This window comes from Fukomys damarensis, unplaced genomic scaffold (assembly GCF_012274545.1).
Source record: "Fukomys damarensis isolate Sample0158 unplaced genomic scaffold, DMR_v1.0_HiC HiC_scaffold_2, whole genome shotgun sequence".
Lineage (NCBI taxonomy): Eukaryota > Metazoa > Chordata > Mammalia > Rodentia > Bathyergidae > Fukomys > Fukomys damarensis.
Genome location: NW_022900914.1, coordinates 41,829,673 through 41,852,810, shown reverse-complemented (window position 1 = coordinate 41,852,810; position 23,138 = coordinate 41,829,673). Strand labels below are relative to the sequence as shown.

Below are 23,138 nucleotides of genomic sequence, written 5' to 3'. Positions count from 1 at the left end.
CAAAAACCCTAAATCCCTTGCTGCATACACACAGGTGGGGCTAGCCGGGGACCAGGGCCTTGACCGGAAGTGCCAGCCTCTTCCTATCAGGGCCCAGGAAGCCCATAAGCTGAGAAAAGCATCACCCCAGCCAAACACTTTTATCTGGGCCCAAATAGATTTTCTTTTTTTTAACCTCTTTGCTTTTTTCAGCTGAGACAGCTGGCTCCAGCTTTTCTCTTTTAGCCAAAGGGAATCCAATTCATTAGGATTTTTCTAGAGGGAGCAGAGACTCTCCTGTTTATCCGACCCTCTGTCAGACATATAAATATACAATACAGTCATTAAACACTGAAATACCTGACACAGTCATAACCACACACCACTATTAAAAAGTTCGTTACTTCAGTGGGAGGCAGCCCTATGCTCTCCGTTCTCTCCCCTTGGCAGGGCCAGCAGACAATTGGAGCTCTCTGCTTAGAGGAAATCTTCCCTTGTAAGCAAGTGTATGGCTGACAAATGCTAGTACTGTTTATATGTTTGTGTATGTATGCAAAATATTTTTCCTTTTGAGAGAGCGTCTTACTAAGTCACTAAGTTCCCCAAGATGGGCTTGAATTTATGATCTGCCTTCCTCAGCCTCTGAGGCAGTCACAAAAAGTACTGCATGCTACTTAGGATAAGGAAAAAAAAAAACAAAACAATTCTGAAATACAGTGGTGCCTTGGTTCAAGAATTTAATTTGTTTTATGATTTTTGAGGAAAATGGCCATGACTGTGTTTGTCACCCAATGTGGAATTTGTGAATACAAGTAAAATTTTGTTTGTGAACAGAAGCATTCATGAACCAAGGCATTACTGTATGTAAAGCAGATTCTGAAAGTTCGCAAGAGAATGAAAAGACAAGACACAGATTGGAGCCAGGCATGGTGGCACACGCTAACAGCTGAAGCAGGAGGATTGCCCAAGTTCAAGGCCAGCCTGGGCTACACAGTGAGTTCAAGGTCAGCCTGAACTACACAGTGCGACCCTGTCTCAAAAAAGGCATAAAACTCAAAAAGGGGGCCAGGGATTTAGCTCAGTGGTTCTGCCACCTGCCTCACAAGTGCAATGTCCCAAGTTTGACCCCTGGTACCAAAAACAAAACAAAACAAAACAAAACAAAAAAATGACACAAACTGGGAGAAATCTGCAAAAGGCATATGTGAAGGACTAGTCTCTAAAATGACTCATATCCCAAAAGAACTCTAAAAACTCAACAAAAGAAAAAGGCATCTCCCAAAGAAGACATGTAGATGGAAAATAAGCATATAAAAAGACATCCATCCGCAGGAACTCACACAGGGCAGGGGCATGTGAAGTGGGGATGTGAAATGGCACAGCCACTTTGAAACGCAGTTCGGCTGTTTGTTACAAAACCAAATATACTTTCACCATACGACCCAGCAATTATGCTGCTTGCTATTCACCCAGATGAACTGAAAACATGTCCATTCAAACGCCACACACGTTTCTAACAGCTTTCCTCGTAACTGCCAAGACTCAAGCAATCAAGATGCCCTGCAATAGGTGATTGAATAACTAACCTGCTGTATTTCCTCAAAAGAAATGAGGCCGGGGATTTAGCTCAGCGGTGCGGCCACCTGCTTCACAAGTACAAGGTCCGAGTTTGATTCCTGTACCAAAAAAAAGAAAGAAAGCACTCAGGCCAGGACAAGACGTGGAGGAGTCATGAGTGCGTATCTCTGAGTGACAAAGCCCATATGAAAATGGTACGTGCTGTGCAATTCCAACTGCATGGCATTCTGGAAAAGGAGAAACTATGAAGACAAGAGATCACTGGTGACCGGGGTGAGGCGAGGGAGGACAAACAGGCAGACAAAGGACCCTAGGACAGGGAGAGTACTCTGCGAGAACTTGGTAGTGGAACCATGGCATCACACGTCCACCCAAATCTGCACAGCACTGCAGTGAACCGCATTACAAACTTCTCGTGACAATAATGTGCCACTGGAGATTCACCAATTGTAAAACTGTACACTGTAGTGTGAGATTTACTTTTTTGTTGCTGTTGTTTTGGTTTGGTTTGGTTTGGTTTTGGGGGGTTTTTTTTGAGACAGGGTCTCACTATGTAGTTGAGACTGACCTGGAACTCACTATGTAGCCCAGGCTGGTCTCGAACTCACAGCGATCCTCCTGCCTTAGTCTCCCGAGTGCTGGGATTACAGGTGTGTGCCACCACACCTGGCTTTATTTTTGGTTTTTTGAGACAGGGTCTTGCTACGTAGTTCAGGCTGACCTTGAATTCACCATGAGCCTTGAATTCTCAGCAATCCTCCTTCCTCAGCCTCCTGGAAAAGTCATTTTTTAAAAAACGTAAAACATCTGTGCCTCATGCCTCTATGCTCAATCCCATTCCCCATGCATAGACGGTGTAAAATGTTTAGTGTATTTTCTTCCAGTCTTCCTTGTCTCACACATATTGTATATTAGACTTTTTTTTTAAATCAGCAGCATTCTGATCCCCAGTACCACACACACACAAAAAAAAAATCAGCAGCACTAGTTTGTAATAGCTAAATCTTCAAAACAGTCCAAATGCCCATAAACTGACAAACAGATTTTTTTTAAAGTGGATTTTTTGTTTGTGTGTTTTGTTTTTCAGGGAGGCTGGGATTTACCTCAGGGGTGCTGCTGCTTGCCTTGCAAACTCAAGGTCCTGAGTTCCATGCCCGGACCTTGTGCTTGCCAGGCAAGATGCGAATTTTTTATACAGTGGAGTAGTACTCTGCAATAAAGAAGGATGAGCTTCAGGCATTCATAACTAAATGGACGGACCTTGGGACCATACTCTTAAGTGACAAAATCAGACACACGTTTATACCGCATTGCTTTTCTGGTGTGAGAAACCGAAAGTGGAAATAGGACTAAAATGTATAATAAATGTCGGGAAATGGGAAGAAAATGTTCAAATGGGAAGGGGAACAAGAGAGGAGGGAGGGGAAAAGGAAGGGACAAGAAAAAGTGAAAATAGAAGGAAAAAATGAAAACAAAGCTCTTGTACACGGGAAGGGGAGAGGGCTGGAGGGGAGGAGGCATGGTAATAAAGGGGTGAGAGGTATCGTGTGCAGGTGCAAATCCGCTATAAGCATTATCATTATGTATGCAAAAACGTTACAAAAATGTACTAATAAATGTTTTTCTGTAACAAAAGTCATCGACAATGCCTTCTTACAATAGTGGAAATACTTGAAAGACCCCAGCTGTTCACAAAATAAGGACGAGTGAAGCCAGAGAGTGTATACTGCTGAGCACTGCGTGATGAGAACTGAGACGGTTACAGGGCAGTGACAGTGACACTGCAATAGTAGTAGAATCAAAACTCAATTTAAGTCGCTCCTCATTAAAGTAGCCCCCAGAGTGCTCCGTATTTAAACAAGGAATGAGTCCTTCCTAAACCTGTTTTTCAGCTGTGCCCTAAAATACTAGTGCCTCCTGAAAGGGGAGAGAGGAAGCTCCCACTGAGGATGCACGTGAAGCCCAGCACTTGCTCCATCCCAGTGCAGCCCCTCCTCGGGACAGGCCCTCGTCCCAGACACCGAGGCTCCCAGACAGCCTAAGTCCTTGCCCACCACACACCCAGCAGGAAGACGATTGCCATCTGGAGTAGAGCGGTAAAGCTTTTTAAATTCGCCTTGGGAGACATGGGGGTAGGGCCTGGTCTTTCGAGACAGAGAACAAGTAAGATGACAGGTTGGAAGGGTGGGGGGGTCACGGTCAGGGACGCCTCTAAGGGTAGGGAGAAGAGTCTCAGTCTGTCTCTGTCTCTGTCTCTCTCTCATCCCTTTTTTTTTTTTAAATACTGGGAGTTGAACTCAGAATCTTTTTTTTTTTTTTTTTTGCGGGGAGAGGCCAGGGATCAAACTCAGGACCTTACACTTTCAAGGCAGGTGACAGCACGACTGAACTAAATCCCCAGCCCTGAACTCAGAATCTTTGCACTGAACTATAACAGCCCTTAATTTTTTTTTTAATTTTGAGAGTTTCTCACCAAGTCACTAAATTGCCCAAGCTAGGCTCCCATTTATGATACTCCTGCCTCAGCCTCACAGAGTTCTGACATTACAGGTGTGCGCTACCATGCTGGTTTAGAAAGTCAGTTTTCTGGGGCCTTTTGTTTTCCAAGACAGGGTTTTATTATGCAGCTCAGACTGGCCTTGGACTCACTATGAAGCCCAGGTTGGCCTTGAGCTCAAAGCAGTCCTCCTGCCTCAGCCTCCTGAGTGCTGGGATACCAGGTCACCTGGCTAATTTCAGTTTTATATTGCAAACAAATTTGTCCCCACTAGAGGGGGAGAAAATCACCCACCATCTAGCCAACCAGATAGAACTTCTATTAAAACCTTGTTCTGACCTGGAAGAGTGGAGCACACCTGTAATCCTAGCACTGTGGGAAGCTGAAGAAGGGGATCATAGACTGGAGCCCAACATGGACAATTTAACAATTCAGCAAGATCCTGTCTCACAATAAATAAAGAGGTCTGGGGATGTAGTTTAGCACAAAGGTGGGAAAGGAGAACAGTTCAATCTTTTCCTACGCTGCCACACACTTACATATAAAATATTATGCATGTATGTGTGTTTTCACTGCATGAAATAAAGTCACCCATGACATCATTTTTAATGGCTGAATAGCATTCCAGTGTCTAGCAAAACCACACTTTATCTAACCAATCATCTATTGTCAGAAAGTTGGGACATTTCCAAACTCTACAAACAGAGCTTCCTGGAACTTCCTCGGAGCAATGCCCTGAGCTTCTGATCCTTTTTCACAGGAGGCAGAAGAGAACAATGAGCTATTTACTCAAGTCGACCTCAGGCCCCAATCCCACCCCTCCCCACAGCTCTGGGGAGCCCTGTACTCTGGTCAGCTGGAGGAATCAGGGGTCAGGACTCTGGATTCTTGTGGACTCACCCCCTTCCAGGAGGGGCATCTGAGTCTCCCTGAGCCTGCATAATTAGATGTGAGGGTCCAGAAACCAGGCCATCTTGAGCCAAAATTGGGAGGAGATCAAGCAGGTGCTGCTCCTCCTCAGCAATTTCAGTGTTCCCTTCCCCTGGTACTTACTGGTGCACCAAGGCCTGGGCGCTTCTGTCCAAGTTTGATGGCCTGATTTCTTATTCTTTCATCTTCATTTTTTTCTCGTTGTTTGTCTGGTCCCCCCTTCCCGCCATACTGGGGATCAAACTTAGGACCTTGTGCTTGCGAAGCAGGCACTGCACTGCTGAGCCAAATCCCCGGCCCCATTTCTCTCATTTTTGAGACAGGCCTTGAATCTGCAACAATCCTCTTGCCTTAGCCTCCCGTGTGTTAGGAATACAAGCGTACTTCTGATGCCCTGATTTCCCAGTGTGTCATCACTCAGCCTGGAAAGGGCATAACTTCCAGGCACAAAGACTTTCTTTTTTTTAATTGAGATGAAAAGCAGCTTTATTAACACAGTATATCAGATTTGTAGCTCACATTTGCTACAAATTTGTCTTCTTGGTCTTTACATTTTCCTACCATGTAAAACCTAGCCTTCCCTTGGATTTCTGTAAATTATATTTTGATCCCTGAGAATTATAAAAAGGGAGCTGAACTCCAGTAAAATTGTTTGCTTGATCCACCTCTGTCCACAAAAGCTGGTCCACGGCCACCTCCAGGTCCTTCCTGTACAGCTTGTTACAAGAGGGTAAATATATTTACTTGTTGATTCAGATTCAAGTTCAATCACTTCTCTGGCGTAATCTTGAAATTCTTTCTCCTTTTCAGCTGCAAGATTTTCGGTATGTCTGCAATACTGTAATTCTGCTTCTTTTGCTTGTTGCGCATTGAATTTATTTTGGCCATTTGTTGAATATGGGCATCTTGAACTTTTCAGTGTTCTTTATCAGCTCTGCATTTTTTTCTCCTTTTCCTGCTCCCTGAAAATTTGACAGCCAGTAATTGCTGTTTAAATTCTATTTTCCTTTGTCATTCTTCTTGCTCTTTACTTTTTATCATAATGGCTCTATGTTCTGCAATTGCTTCTAAATCTGCTTTGTTTTTTTTACTTTTCTTTTTTCTTCATTTCAGCCTCAGCTTCTGCAATATCTTTAGCAATAATCAAATCTTCATTATTAAATTTATCTTTCATTAGTTCACTCAAGAAATTATTTTTTCTCCATTAGCCTGTGTGTTTCAGCTTCTTTTTCTCTCATTTGTGCCAGACACATTTTTACTTTGATAAATATTTTAATCTTTTCCTCTTCCTCCTCTTACTGCTGCTGTTTGACAACTCTGATGTTTTTATCATATGTTCTAAACAAAGCTTTCTGCTTTCATCTATCTCTTCTTTTTTCTTAGTTTTTTTTTCTCATTTCTATTTCATACAATAAATTTTGTTGCTTTATCTCCTCAGCATTTTCTTTTTTTCTTTCTTTCTTTTTTACCTGGGATCAAACTCCTGTGCTTGTGAGGCAGGCAGCGGAAACACTGAGCTAAATCCCTGGCCCAAGAGCCATTCTTTCTCTGTGTTGTTTTTCAGCTTTTTCTCGCTCTTCTTTAAAAGCTTCTGCAAGGTTGAGTTTCAGTTGTTCTTCCCATTTTGTAACTGGTCTTATCTTACTCTTACAATTCGGCCTGGGCATCACGTTCTTTCTTAACTCAGCTGAGAACTCCTAAATGAAAGTTCTTCACTCTTTCTGCCTGGTAAAACTGACACTGCTTTGCATATTCAATGGCCTTTTTTCTTTCTGATTATGGATTTCCTCTTCCAGGTCCAGGATTTGTCTTTCCGCTTCAATTTCATCACGATTTTTTTTGGGGGGGGGGCTTTGAGTTTCTGTTCTTTCATCCCCTCATATGTGTTAGCCCAATGGTGCACCACTTGTTGGGATCGGAAATGCATTTCTTGTTTGCCTTTCTTTCTGCATGAAGAGCTGCTGCTTCTCTTGTCAAACTGTCCAGGCTATACTGAATCCTTTTCCACTCCTGTGGAATTACAGTGACCTGCCGGAGATCCACTTTGTAGGTAGAAGAGGTGGGTAGGAAACTTCACTGTCTTCAGAGTTCCTTATTTCTGCGAGATGGGCTTTGAAGGGGAGTCCAGCCCTGCTCTGCCTCCTCCACAAGTTGCTAAGATACTGGTTTTCATTGAGATTGCTTTTTCTAGGCTATCATGGGAACTTGCTTTTTCTCACCTGTCCAGGGCACCATCCAAACCACACCAACATCTCAGCTACTTGCCCACAGCACACCAAGACCTGGATCCAGGCACAAAGACTCTTTGAGAAGCTCTCTTTGGCATGTGGCACCAGCCAACAGGGTGTGAAATAAATACCATAGGTGGCACAGGGTGACAAAAATGAGATCCCTGCTCTCAAGTGACTTATACTCTGTCTCCCAGGGCTGCCATGATGGAGTACCATAAGTTGGGAAGTTTTAAAAATAAAAATGAAGGGCGGGGGATGTAGCTCAGTGGCACAGAGCCTGACTAGCAAGTGTAAGGTCCTGAATTCAATCCCAGGTACCAAAAAACAAATTTTTTTTAATAAATAAAAATGAATCTGGGTGTGGTGGCCCACACCTGTGATTACAGCACTTAGGAGGCTGAGGCAGGAGGATTGCAGGGAGTTTGAGGCCAACCTGGGCTATATAGTGAGTTCAAGCCCAGCATGGATTACAAAGCAAAACAAAACAAACAAGTTTTTTTTTAAAAAAGTATAAGCTCACATTTCTGGAGACTGCAAGTCAGAATTGTTCCTGCTTCCTTCCTCCTGGCTCCAACGGTGGCCAGCTATCCTTGACTTTCCTTGCATGAGGCCTCCCCTCTCCATGCCTTCTTCTTTCTCAGGTGGCCTTCATCCCTATGCAGCTGTGCCTCACGGTCCACATCTTCCTCCACTTATTTTGCAGTACTAGGGTTGGAACCCAGGGCCTTCACATGAGCTACATCCCCAGCCCTTGTTTGATTTTTTATTTTGAGACAAGTTATTGCTGAATTGCCATTGGTCGGTCTTCAACTTGTGATCCTCCTGCCTAAGCCTCCTGAGTAGCTGAGATTATCGGCAGGCGCCACTGGGCCCAGCTAACTTTCCCTCTTGCTATGGACCTCTGTCATACTGGACTGAGGGCCACCATAATCCAGCATGATCTCACGGTGACAAATTACATCTGCAAAAATCCTACCTCCAAATAAGGTCACATCCTAAGATCTTATGTGGACGTGAATTCTAAGGAGACACAATTCAACCCACCCACACTATAACAGAAACAAAGGTGAATGTAAATATCAAAGCTACAGGCACGAAATTGTCTTTACGGCTTTAAATGGACCAGGAGGAACAGGAAGTGAACGTAAGTGCAGGTCCGGGCATGGTGGCGCATGCCTGGAATCCCAGAACTCAGGAGGCTGAGGCAGGAGGATCGCTGTGAGTTCGAGACCAGCCTGGGCTACATAGTTAGTTCCAGGTCAGTCTCAACTACATAGTGAGACCCTGTCTCAAAAAAAAAAAAAAAAAAAAAAAAAAAAAAAAACACAAAGAAGAACCCTTGTAAAAAAAAAAAAAAAAAAAAAAAAAAAAGTGAAAGTGAGTACAGGGTGGGAAGAATTTTGATATCAAATAAAATAAGCAATTTTTTTGGAAAAAGTCTTTAGCCAGGCTGTAATCTGTCTGCCTCGGCCTCCCCAGTAGGTGGGATTTCAGGCATGTGCCACCTCATCTACCTCTATCAGCAGCTTGAAGTCACCAAGTCTTACACCCACTGGTCTGGTGATGCCTACAAACTGGACTGCTGTGATGGGCTCCCCTAAAAGTCTCTGCAGAATAGGAATACATCTTGAATACTCTTGAGCTCAACTCGCAATCCCATTTCCTTTCAAGCACAAGTTCAGGAGACAGTCATGGCAGGGAAAAGGAGACTCTGATGAGGGGCACGCAAGGCACAACTGCAACAGCTTTCCCCCTAATTTGCTGTGTGCATTTCGCACATTTTTTTCCCTTTGCCTGTTATTTCAGTTTTTTAAAAGTGGGGAGGATGCAGGAAGTCACACTATCCTTTTTCAATCCCGGAGGTTGCTGTTTCCCCTGATGGCTGTGCCCTGCCGCTGATCATAACTCTGGTGAGATAATTAGGGTGGCAGTGGTCTCCCCAACTCAGGCCTCAGCCCATGTTCACAGAGCTGGGCTTCCTGCTGCAGGGCGGGGCAGATGTTAAGATTTCACTATGCTCCTTCTCAACACATTCTGTACAGAAGCCACAGAGGCCTCTTCCAGAGCAGGCGCCGCATGCCTGGACCACCACCCCTCCTTGTTATAGACAGCTAAATTAGGTAGAAATAGTGTAGGCAGCCAGACAGGGCTGGGCCCTCAAGGAAGTCAGTGCAGAAGATGAGAACACATCGAAACTGTAGCTGAGGGTGCTTCTGAGGATTAAAGTCACAATGGCCAGATTTGCACACTTCCCTAAGAGATGAACAGAAGCTTGACATTATTGGCACCACCCTTTTGGGCTTTCCTGGTTAGACAGACCATTTTCTCATTGAGGGTGGGCCATCCTCGCCCCACAACTAAGACCAAGACCACTAACACTAAAAAGACTAAGATTAAGGCTACAGATTATAAATCAGACCAGGGGGTGGAAGGTTAATGATGTCATCTATATACCCTTGTTACTACTGGATCTACTATAATCTTACTGGTCGATGACAGTTTTTGCGCACGTGTACCCACCCCTTGTGACTTTGCTCTATAAACTTCCTTTGAAAGTGGGCTCTTTAGCAATCCATTCAGGACCCCTCCTGTCTCTCCAGAGCTATTCTTATTCCCCATTCCTTTTCCCCAGTAAATTTTCCTATTCTTAACCTTCATTGTTGCTTAGAATTCATTCTTTGACTTCGGGAAACAAAAACTCTGCATATCTGACATCTACCAGGTTGGGAGTTACATATACTTCCCCTATGGGTCCAAGGGGGGGAAAAAATAGTGGTGCCTCACCTGCTCGACAAGCACAAGGCCTTGAGTTTGATCCCTGGTACTAAGAAAAAACAAAACAAAACATTTTCCTTATGTCATTTCTATATCACTATCAGCACCAAAAAGAACTTGATTTTATTGTTGTTGTGTTCCTGATGCTGGGAATCAAACCCAGGGCCTGTGCATGCTAGGCAAGTGGTCTGCCATTGAATTAAATTGCCAGTTTTTGGTTTGTTTGTTCGTTTGTTTACTTTGAGAAAGTCTGGCTAAATTGCCCAAACTGGCCTCAACGTTGTGATCCTCCTGTCTCAGCCTCCTGAATAAGTACGATTATAGGTGTGCACCACCACATCTGGCTAGGATGCATTTTCTTTTCTTCTCCATCAACTCTTATGGATGACAGGAGCAACCTGTTGTGTTCTCCTAATCGATGTTCCACGCTTAGGTCCACAGCACGCTGTTTGGTGGGGACTACAACCTTGTGCCCTAGCTTTCTTCTGCAACAAGACTCTGCCTACGAAACATGTTTGACCACCAGTGGGAACTTGCTGGAAGAACAAGGAAGGAAGGCTCTGGGAGCAGCTCCCAAGAGTGAGTAAAAGCAGATGGTAGCAAGCAAACTGGACATTCATACAAAATACTCATTATCTGGATACTGGAGATAGGGCCCATGACCAGCCGATCCTTTCCCAGATTTTCACAAGCCCTTCTCATTTATTGATTCAGGGAGCACTTACTGGGCTGGGGATGGGGCACAGTGGCAGAAGCTGGCCTAGCATGTATGAGTGAGGTCCTTGGGCTTAATCTCTGAAGAGAAAAAAAAAAGCATTTACTGATTGTTGCTGTGTCTAAGACACTGGACTGGGGTTCAGAGAAACAACAAGACCAGAGCTGTCCAGGGCCAGGGATATAGCTCAGCAGGCCGCACCTACCTGGCAAGTGAAGGACCTGAGTTTGATCCTCCATTATGCACACCCCCCTCAAAAGACCAGAGCAGACCCTGAAGGACTGCTTTGTAGATCAATGAGCAGAGGGCTGGCGAGGTTTTCAAAAGACAAGTCGACCTCTGGGAACTAGAGGGAAAGGAGAGCCCCAGAGGAAGTGGACTTCAGAAAACCTCAGGAGAGTTGCAGGATAGAGGAGGGCAGAGGAGGGAGAACAAAAGATATGTGGAAAAGAAAGAGGGAGGGAGGGAAGAAGGAAAGAGAGAGAGAGGCACAGGTGAACAAGGCCTCAGAGCAAGGGCATCCTGTGATTCTGCTCTGCGCCTCCGCCTTTCCCTCCCTTCTTCCTGTCAGAAGCAACGGAGAGGGAGCCAGGTGTTGAAGCAGATGTTTACCAGGAGCAGCATCAGGGTGTGAGAGACAACGGCAGATACAGGGTATTCACAACTGCCTTTCGACCCAGACAAGCACGGAGGACACAGACCACACACTGAGCAGGCCCCTCCCTTGGTCCCAGAGGGCTGGTTTAGTAAGACGATTCAGGGGACCGTTGAGGCTGCCTGATGGGACAACGTGGCAGAGAAGACACTGCGTGGCCTCCAGCTCCCTTGCTGTGCTTGGATCCCAGGGCTTGGGGGCTGGAAGCACTTCCCTGAGGCCCTGGCAGCCTGCGCCAGTGCTAGGAGAGGACTCCACTCGCTCATTTTCGCCCTTCCGCCAGGGGGCGAGGGCGGACGGCGGGGCGCTCTGCTGGAGAGGGCGCGAGGCCTGCTGGACACCGGACAGGGTTCCTAAGGACAGCAGGCCCGCAGCGCCCCGAGGACTCGGCTACCGCAGAAGTTGCTCAAGAAGGAGCTCGCTCCGCTGAGGACCCCCGGCCCCCGCACCACACACACATATATAGATTTGGGCAATCCAGAGTGCTGAAGGCCATTTACAAATAGATGTGACCCAAGGCAATGACTGGTTACCTCTTTGCCACAATGAAATGAGTGCACTTCCATTTATAACTCGCCAGCTCACACTACCCACCTCGAGTTCCACATCTCCGGCTACAGGACTGAAGGGCACAAGTCCCGGGGCTTCCAAGCAATGGAGACACCGGAGCTGCTGAGCGGACACCGCGCACCACAGGCCAGCGGACAGTCAGCGCCTGGCTCTTCCGCCTCCGCAGAGGACCGGCGCGCAGGCGCACTGGCGTCGAGGGCTGGCCTGGCCCACCCCGGAGGGAGCAGAAGTACAGGTGCCGCCCCAGCCCGGCGCATGTGAAGGCGTCCTGAGGTGCGTTTCTTACAGCTGCCCACAAGGGCCTGCGCAATGGTGGCCAACTCAGTAATTTATCCTTCCACTGTGACAGAGTTCATGATAGGCGACCCCAAAACAGACATCTTAGCGGTGCAGAAAACAGCATGAGGAGGAAGGTCTCGCCAGCCCTCTGCTGTACTCTCCCTTGAAACAGGCCATGAAAGAATTCTCTGACCTTCCCCTGGCCCGATCAGAAGACCCTCATGCTAAAGGTCCCGCCCCTCCACCGGGAAGGAAGGAATATCCTTGTTTCTGAAAACACAGGGACACAGAGAAGAGATCTTTATTTATTTATCTTTGCTGCACTGGGACTTGAACCCAGAGCCTTCACACTGAACTACATCCCTAACCCTTGGGGGATGGGGGACAGGGTCTCATTACATTGTAACTAACCTTCCTGGGATCCACCTGCCTCCGCCTCCAGAGTGCTGGAATCACAGGCCAGGGTGACACCACACTCAGCAACTGACCACTGTTGATGAAACTTTAGCATAAACATACACAGGTGCCCCTGTTTCTTTGAGTCATCATTTCTAAAGGTTCGTGTCACATAGATACATTTCTATGCTTTATGTTAACTCTTCTGTACCTTGGCCGTGAATCTTAACTACAAGTGAGAAAAAGACTTCACCTGCAATCGGCTCTTCCTCCTTCCGGTCACTCATAAGTAGACCAATCACACAGAACTGTTTGGACTCGGCTCTGCTTTCAGGAAAACCCAAGCTAAGGCGATCAGGAATTAGAAAGATGGCCTTGGCCTCAGAAAGTGGGGCCTGGTGTGGTGACACACACCTGTGATCCCAGCGCTCAGGAGGCTGAGGCAGGAGGATCGCAGCGAGTCTGAGGCGACCCTGGGCTGCATAGCGAGATGTCTCAAACTGACCCTGTGGGGCACAGCCACGATGGTTTCTCAGATCCTCCTTGCTCACGTTGGTGCAGAATGTGAGGGGTTCTGTGTTAACTCTGAGACTTCCCCCGCCAGGGGGAGGAGAAAGCACCCCTCCACCTCCCCGGGTGGCATGGGCCACTGCTCTTTCCCACCCCAGCTGCCCCACCGGGATGGCTTGGCGGAACTCATCTTACGGGAGGGCCCTGACTCACTGTGCCCGAATGAAAAGAAGACGCATCCGGACGCCTGAGTGGGCGACGTGGCGTGGCTGACGTCGACGTGCCCTCGACTCCGCGTGCAGATTTTTAACCAAATATAGCAAGGAGGCTGCACTTGGAAGCAGAGGATGGGTGAGAAGAAGAGGGGGTGGGGAAGAGGGGGAGGACTGGAGAGGAATCAAAATAAACCAGAGAAGAATCCTGAAAGATGGGAAGGAAAGAAACTCACACCTACCCCTTCTGTTAGAGGTCCCACACCTGAAAGTGACTTAGAGAGCTGGACCGGGTGGTGCACACTTATTTTTCCAGCACTAAGGAGGCTGAGGCAGGAGAATTGCCACAGATTCGAGGCCAGCCTGGGCTACTTAGGGAGTTCAAGGCCAACCTGAACTGCATATCCAGACTTTGTCTCAAACAAAACAAAACAAACAAAAAGTGGTGTACAAAATATCCGGCTCAAAATCTTTTCTTAAGACTTTCACTGTTGTAAGCCAGTTGTGGTGATGCACGCCTGTAATCCCAGCACTCGGGAGGCTAAGGCAGGAGGATCGCTGTGAGTTCGAGACCAGCCTGGGCTACATAGTGAGTTCCAGGTCAGTCTCAAGTACAAAGTAAGACCCTGTCTCAAAAAAACCAAAAAAGAAAAAAAAAAAGACTTTCACTGTTGTGATTATAAAGTTACCATTTTCATTAGTCCATGTTTGCAGTCCCTACTGACTACACTCACCATGAGCTGATACCTTTACATGACACATCTTAATTCTTTTTACTTCCCATTGCCCATTGCTTTCTTTCCATCCCCCTCCCCCCCCACTTTTTACCTGGGATGGAACTCGGGACCTTGTACTTTCGAGGCAGGCAGCAGAACCGTTGAGCTAAATCCCTGGCCCCAAAATTATTATTTTTGATGTGTTGGAAACTGAAACAAAAAAATATTTTTTAGTTTTTTGAACATGTGTGAATTTGAAAAAGAAAAGAAAACACCTTTTCTTGCATGGCAGTGGGATGCCCTTAACATCTTCTAGCATTCTGGGTGCACAGGCACACATCTGTAATCTTAGCATTCCAGGAGGCTGAGGCAGGAGAATCAAAAATTCAAGCCCAGTCTGACAATCAAGCAATTCAGTGAGAGCCTGTTTCAAAGGTTCTGTTAAAGGGCTGGGAATGTGGCTCAGTGTGAAGACCCTGGGTTCAATCCCCAGTGCTGTCGAAACAAAACAAAAGCATCTAATGGCATTCTGTAGAATGGTTTTCTGTCACCTTAGAGCCTGGTTAGGAGCGTAAGCTATATAACCTCTCCTGTGTTACCCAAGAGAAATGAAAAATCACATGCACACAAAAGCCGACACACAAATATTTATGCATTTTTATTCATAATCCCCCCAAACTGGGCACAAAACAGATGTCCTTCAAATGGTGAGTAGATACCAATGATACATCCATACAATGAAATATTTCTGCACAATAAAAAAGAATCTCAAATGCATTTTGCTAAGGGAAAGAAGCCAGCCCCAAAAGGCTATTGTAATTCCATTTGTATGACTTAAGAGGAAAGACAAAGCAGACAAAAGACGGATTCCGGGAAATCAGGCCTGGGGGCAAATGGAAGGAGGTACGGGAGTTTTGAGGTGATGGAGCTCTTCTGTAATTGGGCTGCAGCCGGAATGTGATGGAGACTGCACAACTATGCCTTTGTCAGTGCTTAGGGGACACTACACCACTAAACAGGGTGAGTTGTTGCGTGTGTGTGTATGTGTGTTTTGTTTTGTTTTGTTTTGTGAGATAGGGTCTCACTATGTAGTCCAGACTGGCCTCAAACTCACAACAGTCCTGCTGCCTCAGCCTCCCCAGGGCTGGGATTACAGGCATGCACCACCACACCCAGCTAACAGGTGAATTTTGCTTTTCAGAAAGGATGCCTTAACCTTAAAAAAAAAAAAAAAAAAAAAAAGACCTGGTTGGGCCAGTGGTTTAGCTCAGTGGCACTGTGCCTGCCTTGAAAGTGCAAGACTCTGAGTTCAATCCCGAGTTCCGAAAAAAAGACGTGGGCTGTGGAGTCACTGGCCCAGGGTGGAAACGGTCCTGCCATTTCCCTAGCTATGTGACCTTGGACAAGTTGCTTAAGCTGCACGTGGGGACAGTGTCTCCTTCCTCACAGGTTTGCTCTAGGTCCTAGGGAATGAAGGTCGTAGCCACCCCCTGCCCACTCCACACAGACCCCACTCTGTATCCAGCATAGCAGGAAGTCCTCTCCTATGGTTCTGAGCCCTCTGCCCTGTGCCCAGGCCACCCTCCCCGCTCTCCGCCCAGCCTAGATTTCCGAGGGAAACTAATGCCATTCCCTGAGCATCCTAGGAAGTAGTCTGGTCTGGCTTAGAGTCCCAACTGTCTCTGGCATCTTTTCATCCCTTCCACAACCAGTGGCTGTGCCCCAGAGCCAAGGCAGTAAGTTCACAGATGCTGCCCCAAGCAAAGGTTAGCTCTCCCCTGCTTCCACATGCCTGTGTTTTGTTTTGTTTTATCTTATTCTTCATTTCCTGGCATATAGTAGATGTTCAATAAATGAACAGACCATAAAGAATGAGAAACTAGAGTCATTCATAGGAAAATTAATGCATATTGAGGCCATATTCTTAAGTGAAATAAATAGGACACATGTAAATACCGAATAGCTTCTCTAGTGTGAAAAACTAAAAGTGTAACTAAGATCCAAATTGTATAACTGATAATGTGAAATAGGAAGAAAAGGGCTAAAGGTGTAGGAGAAGTGGGAAGGGCAGAGGAAAGGTAATGAGGGAAAAGAAAAAATATGAGAAAAGGAAAAAAATGGAAACAAAGTCTTTGCAAATAGGGGAGGGTGGGGGGTGAAGGGAGGGCAGGGGTAAGGGGAAAAAATGAGAACCAAGACCTGTTATGTAAAGGTACAAGACCCCAATGATGAATGTAGCTGTACTGTATGCCTAAAATGTACCAATAAATTCAATTTAAAAAATAAATAGAAAGCACCACACCCAGGGCAACTACCTTCTTGGCATGGTAAACAATGATTCAGGTTTCAGTGCTTCTCTCTCTCTCTTTTCTCTTAGTGGTATTGGAGATTGAACCCAGGGCCTTTGCCCTGAGCTATATCCCGCCCTATTTTATTTTATGACTGTTTTGAGACAGGGTCTCGCTTCATAATGCAGACTGTCCTTGAACTCTCTATGTAGCCAGGGCTGGCCTCAGACTTGCAGCAATCCTCCTGTCTCGGCCTTGGCCAAAATGAACTGTTCTTTTTTTTTTTTTTTTTTTTTTTTTTTTTACCGGGGATCGAACTTGGGTCCTTGCGCTTGCAAGGCAGGCGGTGGAACCACTGAGCTAAATCCCTGGCCCCAAAATGAGCTGTTCTGAAGCTCCCAAAGCAGACTTTTACATAGTTATATCAAAGACTCTGTTGATTGTATCAGGAAACAGGATGAGGCGTCCTAGTAGATTTCATCATCTGGGCCCTCCAAAAGGTGTCTGCTGGGTGGAAGCCAATGTGAGCCCAGCAAACATCCCAGGGAAGCACAGCCAGCATCACAGAGCCTAGCGGGGCACTGTATCTGCCCGTCAGAGTGCGCTCCCCGAGGGTTGTGCAACTCCCTCCCAGCTCTGAGCTCCACTGCAGCTGTCACAGTGCAGATACCTTATCCCCTGGGGCTCCATTCTCTTGGCTCTGTTTATCTTTTGGCTTTTTGGGACAGGGTCTTACTATGTAGCCCAGGCAGGCCTGGAACTCACAGCAATCCTCCTGCCTCAGCCTCCGAGTGCTGGGATTACAGGTCTATACCACCACACCCAGCAATAATTTTTTAAAAGAAATTCTCCCTCCTTTTTTAAGTAACCAGAACTGTGATACTGGCCGCTTTCTATGCTAGAGGGGCTATTGCTGTGCCTCCTAAGTGGCCTGCCCTTCCCTGGAACAGCACCTTGCTGCTACAGGATGCTTCCCATCCTGACAGTCAGATCCTCCCAGCGCTGCACTGCTTAGGTCTCTTCACACCCTTCGAGCTCCACCTCCGCGCCCAGCTGACCTGCAGATGTCCTGCTGTTGCAGCAGCTTTGAGCAACTCCTGAGAACTCCAGCACCGAGGTGGGGCTGGGGACAGAAGAGGACTCAGCATTTCAAAGGAAAGGGACAGGGGAGGAGTGAATCAGCCTCTCTTCAAGGCTAAAAATAATCCAGCTTTGTAACTTCTTCCTCCCTAGACTGGGCCGGAAAAGGGGGAGAGCAGGGGAGGAACAGAATATCTGCATCCAACCGGATTGTCAAGCACATGTTGGCCAGAAAGGTTAATGGGGGCCTCCACCGCATGTTCCCAAGCTGACTTGCAGAACTCACAGCTAGAACTCATCACTCGCCTCCTCTTCTATAACAAACAGCCAGACTTAGTGGTGCACAGCTGTAATCCCAGCACTCTGGGAGGCTGAGTCAGGAAGATTACAAACTAAGTCCCTTCTGGGCAATTTAGCAATACTATGTTTCAAGATAAAAAGGGCTGGGGATGTAGCTCAGAGGTACAGATGTGGACAACTTGGAGGAACCGAGTGGGTTCTTTTCTATCGCACTGTGGAGAGAAGAGCTCGTTGGCTCCACCGGATCCCCTTGTGACTGGGCTCACACCCCCCTAATGCAGAGTCCTGTCTGTTGAGACCAAGGGAGCTCATGAATAACCTTCTTCTCTGGGATGGTTCCATGAGAGAGGAGACAATGGCAGGAGGTGCTTTTGGGCTCCTTGAGGAAAGCAAGTGCCACTCAGCCTGCTTGTGGTTAGATGCAAACTGCGCCTATGCCAGGGATGGATTTTCTCTTTTGTGGGTTTCCTTTAATCCTGGCTTGCAAATTCTCTCATTCAAACAATGACTCCTTGTGGCCTTGGACACTTCTCCTGACTGCCCCAAATGGGAAAAATGCAAACATACAGAAAGTTATCGAGGAATGCGTTCCTTTGTATACAGGTTAGAGCAGCCCGGAAAGCCTGCTCAGGGCCAGCACTGAGAGGGTTGTGAAGCTGAAGCCTCCTAGAGGGTCCCTGAGGGAGTGCCCTGCTTGGAGCAGTGAACAAGGGAGGTTCTGGTGGTCCAAACCGCCCCGGGGCTGTGTGGGGACCCACACCTGACTAAGAGCTGCTCCTTGGCCTTCGTCCTCCACTGGGGGCAGGTTCCACCCAGGGGAGAAGGCATGCACTCCCCAGATAAGGACCTGAAAATCCACTAGGTCCATCTCCGTAAGCCTCAAACTCACTCCATCCAACTGCGTACAAAGAGGAACATGAGCAGCTAGAGTCGTTGGAAGACTTCCTCTGCCAGCCCTGCCCTGAAAGGGTACAGTAGTAGCCCCTTGCCCTGTTTCACTTTCCTTGCTTCTAGCTACCCAGGACCAACCAAAAATGTTAAGTGGGAAACTCCAGAAACAGACAAGTTTTAAATCAAACACCATTCTGAACAGCATGAGGAAATCTCTTGTTGCGCTGCTCCGTGCTGTGCAAGATGGAAATCATGCCCATGTCCAGTGCCTCTGTTCTGTCTACACTACCTGCCCACTGGATGACTAGCAGCTCGGTGCTGTGGAATGGAACCACAGCACCTTCTGGGACCCCTTGCTTTACTTAGTAACACCTCTAAGGCCAGAAAAGAGTGAGGCCCATATTTCAATAGACCAGAGAGAATTTATCAAGTGCTTCCTTTGATAATGTAAAAGTTCTCAATTTAATAAGGAAAAAAATCATATGCTGGTTACTAAGATTTACAGTACAATACAACATACCTAATTTTAAAATTAAACTTTATCATTGGTATGTCTACTTTCCTGTCACTAGGACAAAATACCCATCACCTACATCTTGAAGGACAAGTTTATTGGCTCACAGTTTCCAGTGGGTGCAGTTCATGGTTGACTGGCTCCAAGGCAGAATGGCTTGGTGGAAGGGCCCGGCAGAAGACAGCTGCTTACCCCATGGTAGCCAGGAAGCAGACAGAAGCGAGGAGCCAAGGACCTGAATATACCCTTCTAGGTCACAACCCCAGAAACCCATTCCTGGGGAACAGGCTGTACCTCCAGATATGAGGCTTTGGGGGGCATTTTACATCTAAACCATAACAGTATGTGTATATAGGAATAAACAGTGTGTGTACGTGGATACACGTGTATATAAAATGTGTGTGTGTGTGTGTGTGTGTGTGTGTGTGTGTGTGTGTGTGTAGTCAGGCACACTGAGGGTCTGGGAATATAGCCCTTGTGGCTAGGAGGTGACAACTGTAATTAGACCATCTTATTTAGTCCCATATTTAAAGAAGCAGGGACTGAGGCCTGAGCAGGGTCGTGAGATGCTCCAACTATGGTGCAACCAGTATGAGGTGGGCTGGGACTTGAACTCGGTATGCTGACTTCCCTCTCCAGCACTCTGAGGATCTCCAGGGGCCTGTGTGGAGATGCAAGTAGTCTGGGGTGGAAGGGGAAGAGGGAAGACTTCTGCTCTGCCTTGAGGCTACAGCTTCCTTTGCTGCAGGCCTGTGGGCTTTGTCAGATCTGACAGAAGACCATAATGGTGCGGGGGACAGTGCCCTTCTCAGGGTGGGTTTGTGCTCAAGCAAATGCAAAGGACATAAGTGAACATCACCAAGAGGAGGGAGGCACCCCACCTGCCTTGCAAGTGCAAGGTCCCAACTTCAATTTCCAGTACTAAAAAAAAAAGTACACCAAGAGGAAGCTACTAGGACTCCTCCACTTTCGAAAGTGCTATGCTAAATCCGGGCACAGGAGGAGCCCCTTTCCGGAAGGTGTGCCAGGGCAGACCCTTCCCGCCAGCCATCCCCGGATTGTCTGAGCCCCTTACCTCTTCCCTCTCACTAGAGGAGGGAGTCCCAGGGATCAACAGACTTGCAGTGGGCCAATTTAGGTGCCTGCCAGGGTTTTATTTACATCTCAAGGGAAGTAAAACCCCTTCCTAATTGCTGGAGACTTTAAACCCAGAAAAGACTCTTGGCAGGCCTTAAAGAAATCTTTTCTCTCAGCATTCAGGTGGCTACGGCAGGAAGATCACTGTAAGTTCAAGACCAGTCTGGGCTATATAGTAAGTTCAAGATCAGCCTAAACTGCAAAGTGAGGCTGTGCATCCTCCCGCCTCCAATTATATCAAGATATCCCCAAGAGCAAGAGAATAAGAGAAAGAGAGATGGAGGCAGACCCTGAGGAAGCCCCATCACAGGAATCTCTTTGAACTGTGCTTTGTATATATTTAAAAATACATGTTTGATCCATATCTTTTTAAATATATGTCTGCAGAGTTTGAATTCCAGGCATATGCATAACCATTTTAATGAAAAAAAAAATATATATATATATATATTGTGTGTGTGTGTAACCAGGGATCGAACTTAGGACCTTGCACTTGCCAGGCAGGCCTGTTGCTACTGAGCTAAATCCCCAGCCCCAAAATATACTATGACTTAATCAAGTTGTTTATTTTCCCCTAATCGGGGAGTAATCAGTAATACTTATTGACACAGCAAGTACTTCACAGGCGCGATCTCATCTCTCCTCAGATTATCCTAACAGCACCTACCCAGGTCCCCTCTCCCTTCTTCTCCTCTCCTCTCCCCACCTGAGGGGCTCTGTGTTTAGCTGTGGCTTCTCCACGAGGGCATTGGGGATGAGTGCCTTCCCTGAACTGTCATTGTATGAGAGTACTACTGTCAACTTTTCCCTCCTGTACTGGAGATTTTTACCCAGGATTTTCACATGGAGCTACATCCCCAACCCATTTTTGTGGTTGTTGTTGTTGTTGTTTTGGTTTGGTTTTGGGTACTAGGGATTGAGCTCGTGACCTTGTGTTTGCGAGGCAGGCGGCAGCACCACTGAGCTAAATCCCTGGCCCTCCCCAACCCATTTTTAATTTTTTTTAATTCTAAGACAGGGTCGCACTAAAGTCGTTAAGTTGCCCAGACTGGGCTTAAACTCACAATCCTGCCTCAGCTTCCCAGAGCTGGATTATAAGTGCGCACCGTGTGCTCGCTTTGGCAGCACATATACTAGTAAGTGCGCACCATCATACCTGGCCTAATGCAACTTTTTAAACATAAATATATAAAATAATTATGGTGAAACATCGTTTCCTCAAACTACACACTTCTATAAGACCAGGACACCCATATCATCCTCTGAGAATGCCTGAAACAGAAACTGACTTAAGTGCTCCACTGTTTCAGGTGAAGATGCCTCTTTCAGGTAAAGAGCACCTTAATGTGGCAATTAAGGTGCTCAGACTCAAAGCACAAGCTCAGGAGCTCCCTCCCTTTGTGGCATTTATCCTCCTAGCCTGTTATGCACCTGTGAAGTGGGGATAATAACAGCTTCCTGTCCCTAGGGATCTAGGGAGGACTAAATGAACTGCTGCATACACAGTGCCTGTCACAGAGTAAACCCAGTGATCAGTAAATGTCAGGTGCTTTTCTTATCAGAGACTGTGTGAGAGAGAGACAGGCAGAGACAGAGACGGAGAGACGAAGGAGGTAGAGGGGCCTTTGTATAAATTACATCCCCTTTTCTTAATTTTATTTTGGCACAGGGTCTTGCTAGGTCCCCAAATTGCCTAGGCTGGGCTTGTGATCCTCCGACCTCACCTGGGATTACGTGGGTGTGCCACCACACTCAGCTCCTAGATTTTCTGTCAGTCCATGTTGCAGTCCCTTCTAAGGGTCACCTCCGAGTCCAGCCATTCAGTCACAACCATTATAGTCTTTCTATCTGCAGCACATAAGTACCTTGTCTCCCTGGTGTCTTCTTTCCCAAGCATTGCTTAAGTTGTCCACTCGGGCCAATGAAAGAGCTAATAATCTATTTTGTGCTGACTCCATTAGTTTTGGTTTCTTGACCCAGTTTCCACACTGGAGCAAAGATCGGGAAGGAAACTATTAGAGACCTCTCCGCAGTCTTGCCAGCCCCGCCTAAGAAAAGGTCTGAGGGCTGTGGTTTTCCCGGAGTGTCAGGCATGTGCTGGCTCACTGGGTGCACAGAGAGCTGAGAAGTAACACACCTGGGTAAACTCAATAAGAGCTGCTCTCCATTGACCCAGCAGGGCCTGGATCTCCCCTCTGTAAGTAGATTAGTCTGGCGCCCTGGCTTTATAATCATGACATTTTGGATAATCACTTAACCTCCCTAGGCCTAAATTCTTCTTGTCTAAAAGCAGGATCTGCCAGAGAATATTCTTAATGTCCTCTGTGATGCAAAGACTAGAAAGCACCACACGAACAAAGACAAGAAGCGTCTCCCTGGAAGGTGCCTTCCTTCCCACCAATACGGGCTGGTAACAGGATCCGAGAGCCAAGGTCCCTACAGAGACAAAAAAAGTCCAGCAAGTCACAGACTCCATTCAGAACAAGCAGGGCCGCAGAGCCTCTCAGACTCGACTTGCTATGGCAGAACGTCCACCGGAGCCTTGTGGAGGCCTGAGAATCTCCCCAAGTTACCTTCCCGTGGGACTGAAGAGAAGCGTCAATCGTCCTCGGCATCTTAGCTGGCCTGTTAGAGGGCAGCGTATGTCAAAAGTTGCCTTAAAAACTAATAGCACACTCTGTGCTCTATTGTCCAAGGCTATTTTGGGTCTTGTAAACCATAAGTGCAATGTTTTAAAAAATCAATGCTTTCAACAACTGAAAGTCGATTGAATTCCTTAAACTTCCCCCCAACATACATGCTGTAGACTCTCTGGGACTCTGACTACGGCATCTGGACCTTGCGCAGAAACCAAATTACTTAGCCAGCAGACGAAAGAAAATACA

General features: G+C 46.8%; 1 pseudogene; it reads right to left on the bottom strand.

Moving 5' to 3' along the window:
- Positions 1-5,756: 5,756 nt before the first annotated feature.
- LOC104852266 lies at positions 5,757-22,868 on the bottom strand (annotated as a pseudogene).
- Between the last annotated feature and the right edge of the window lie 270 nt (positions 22,869-23,138).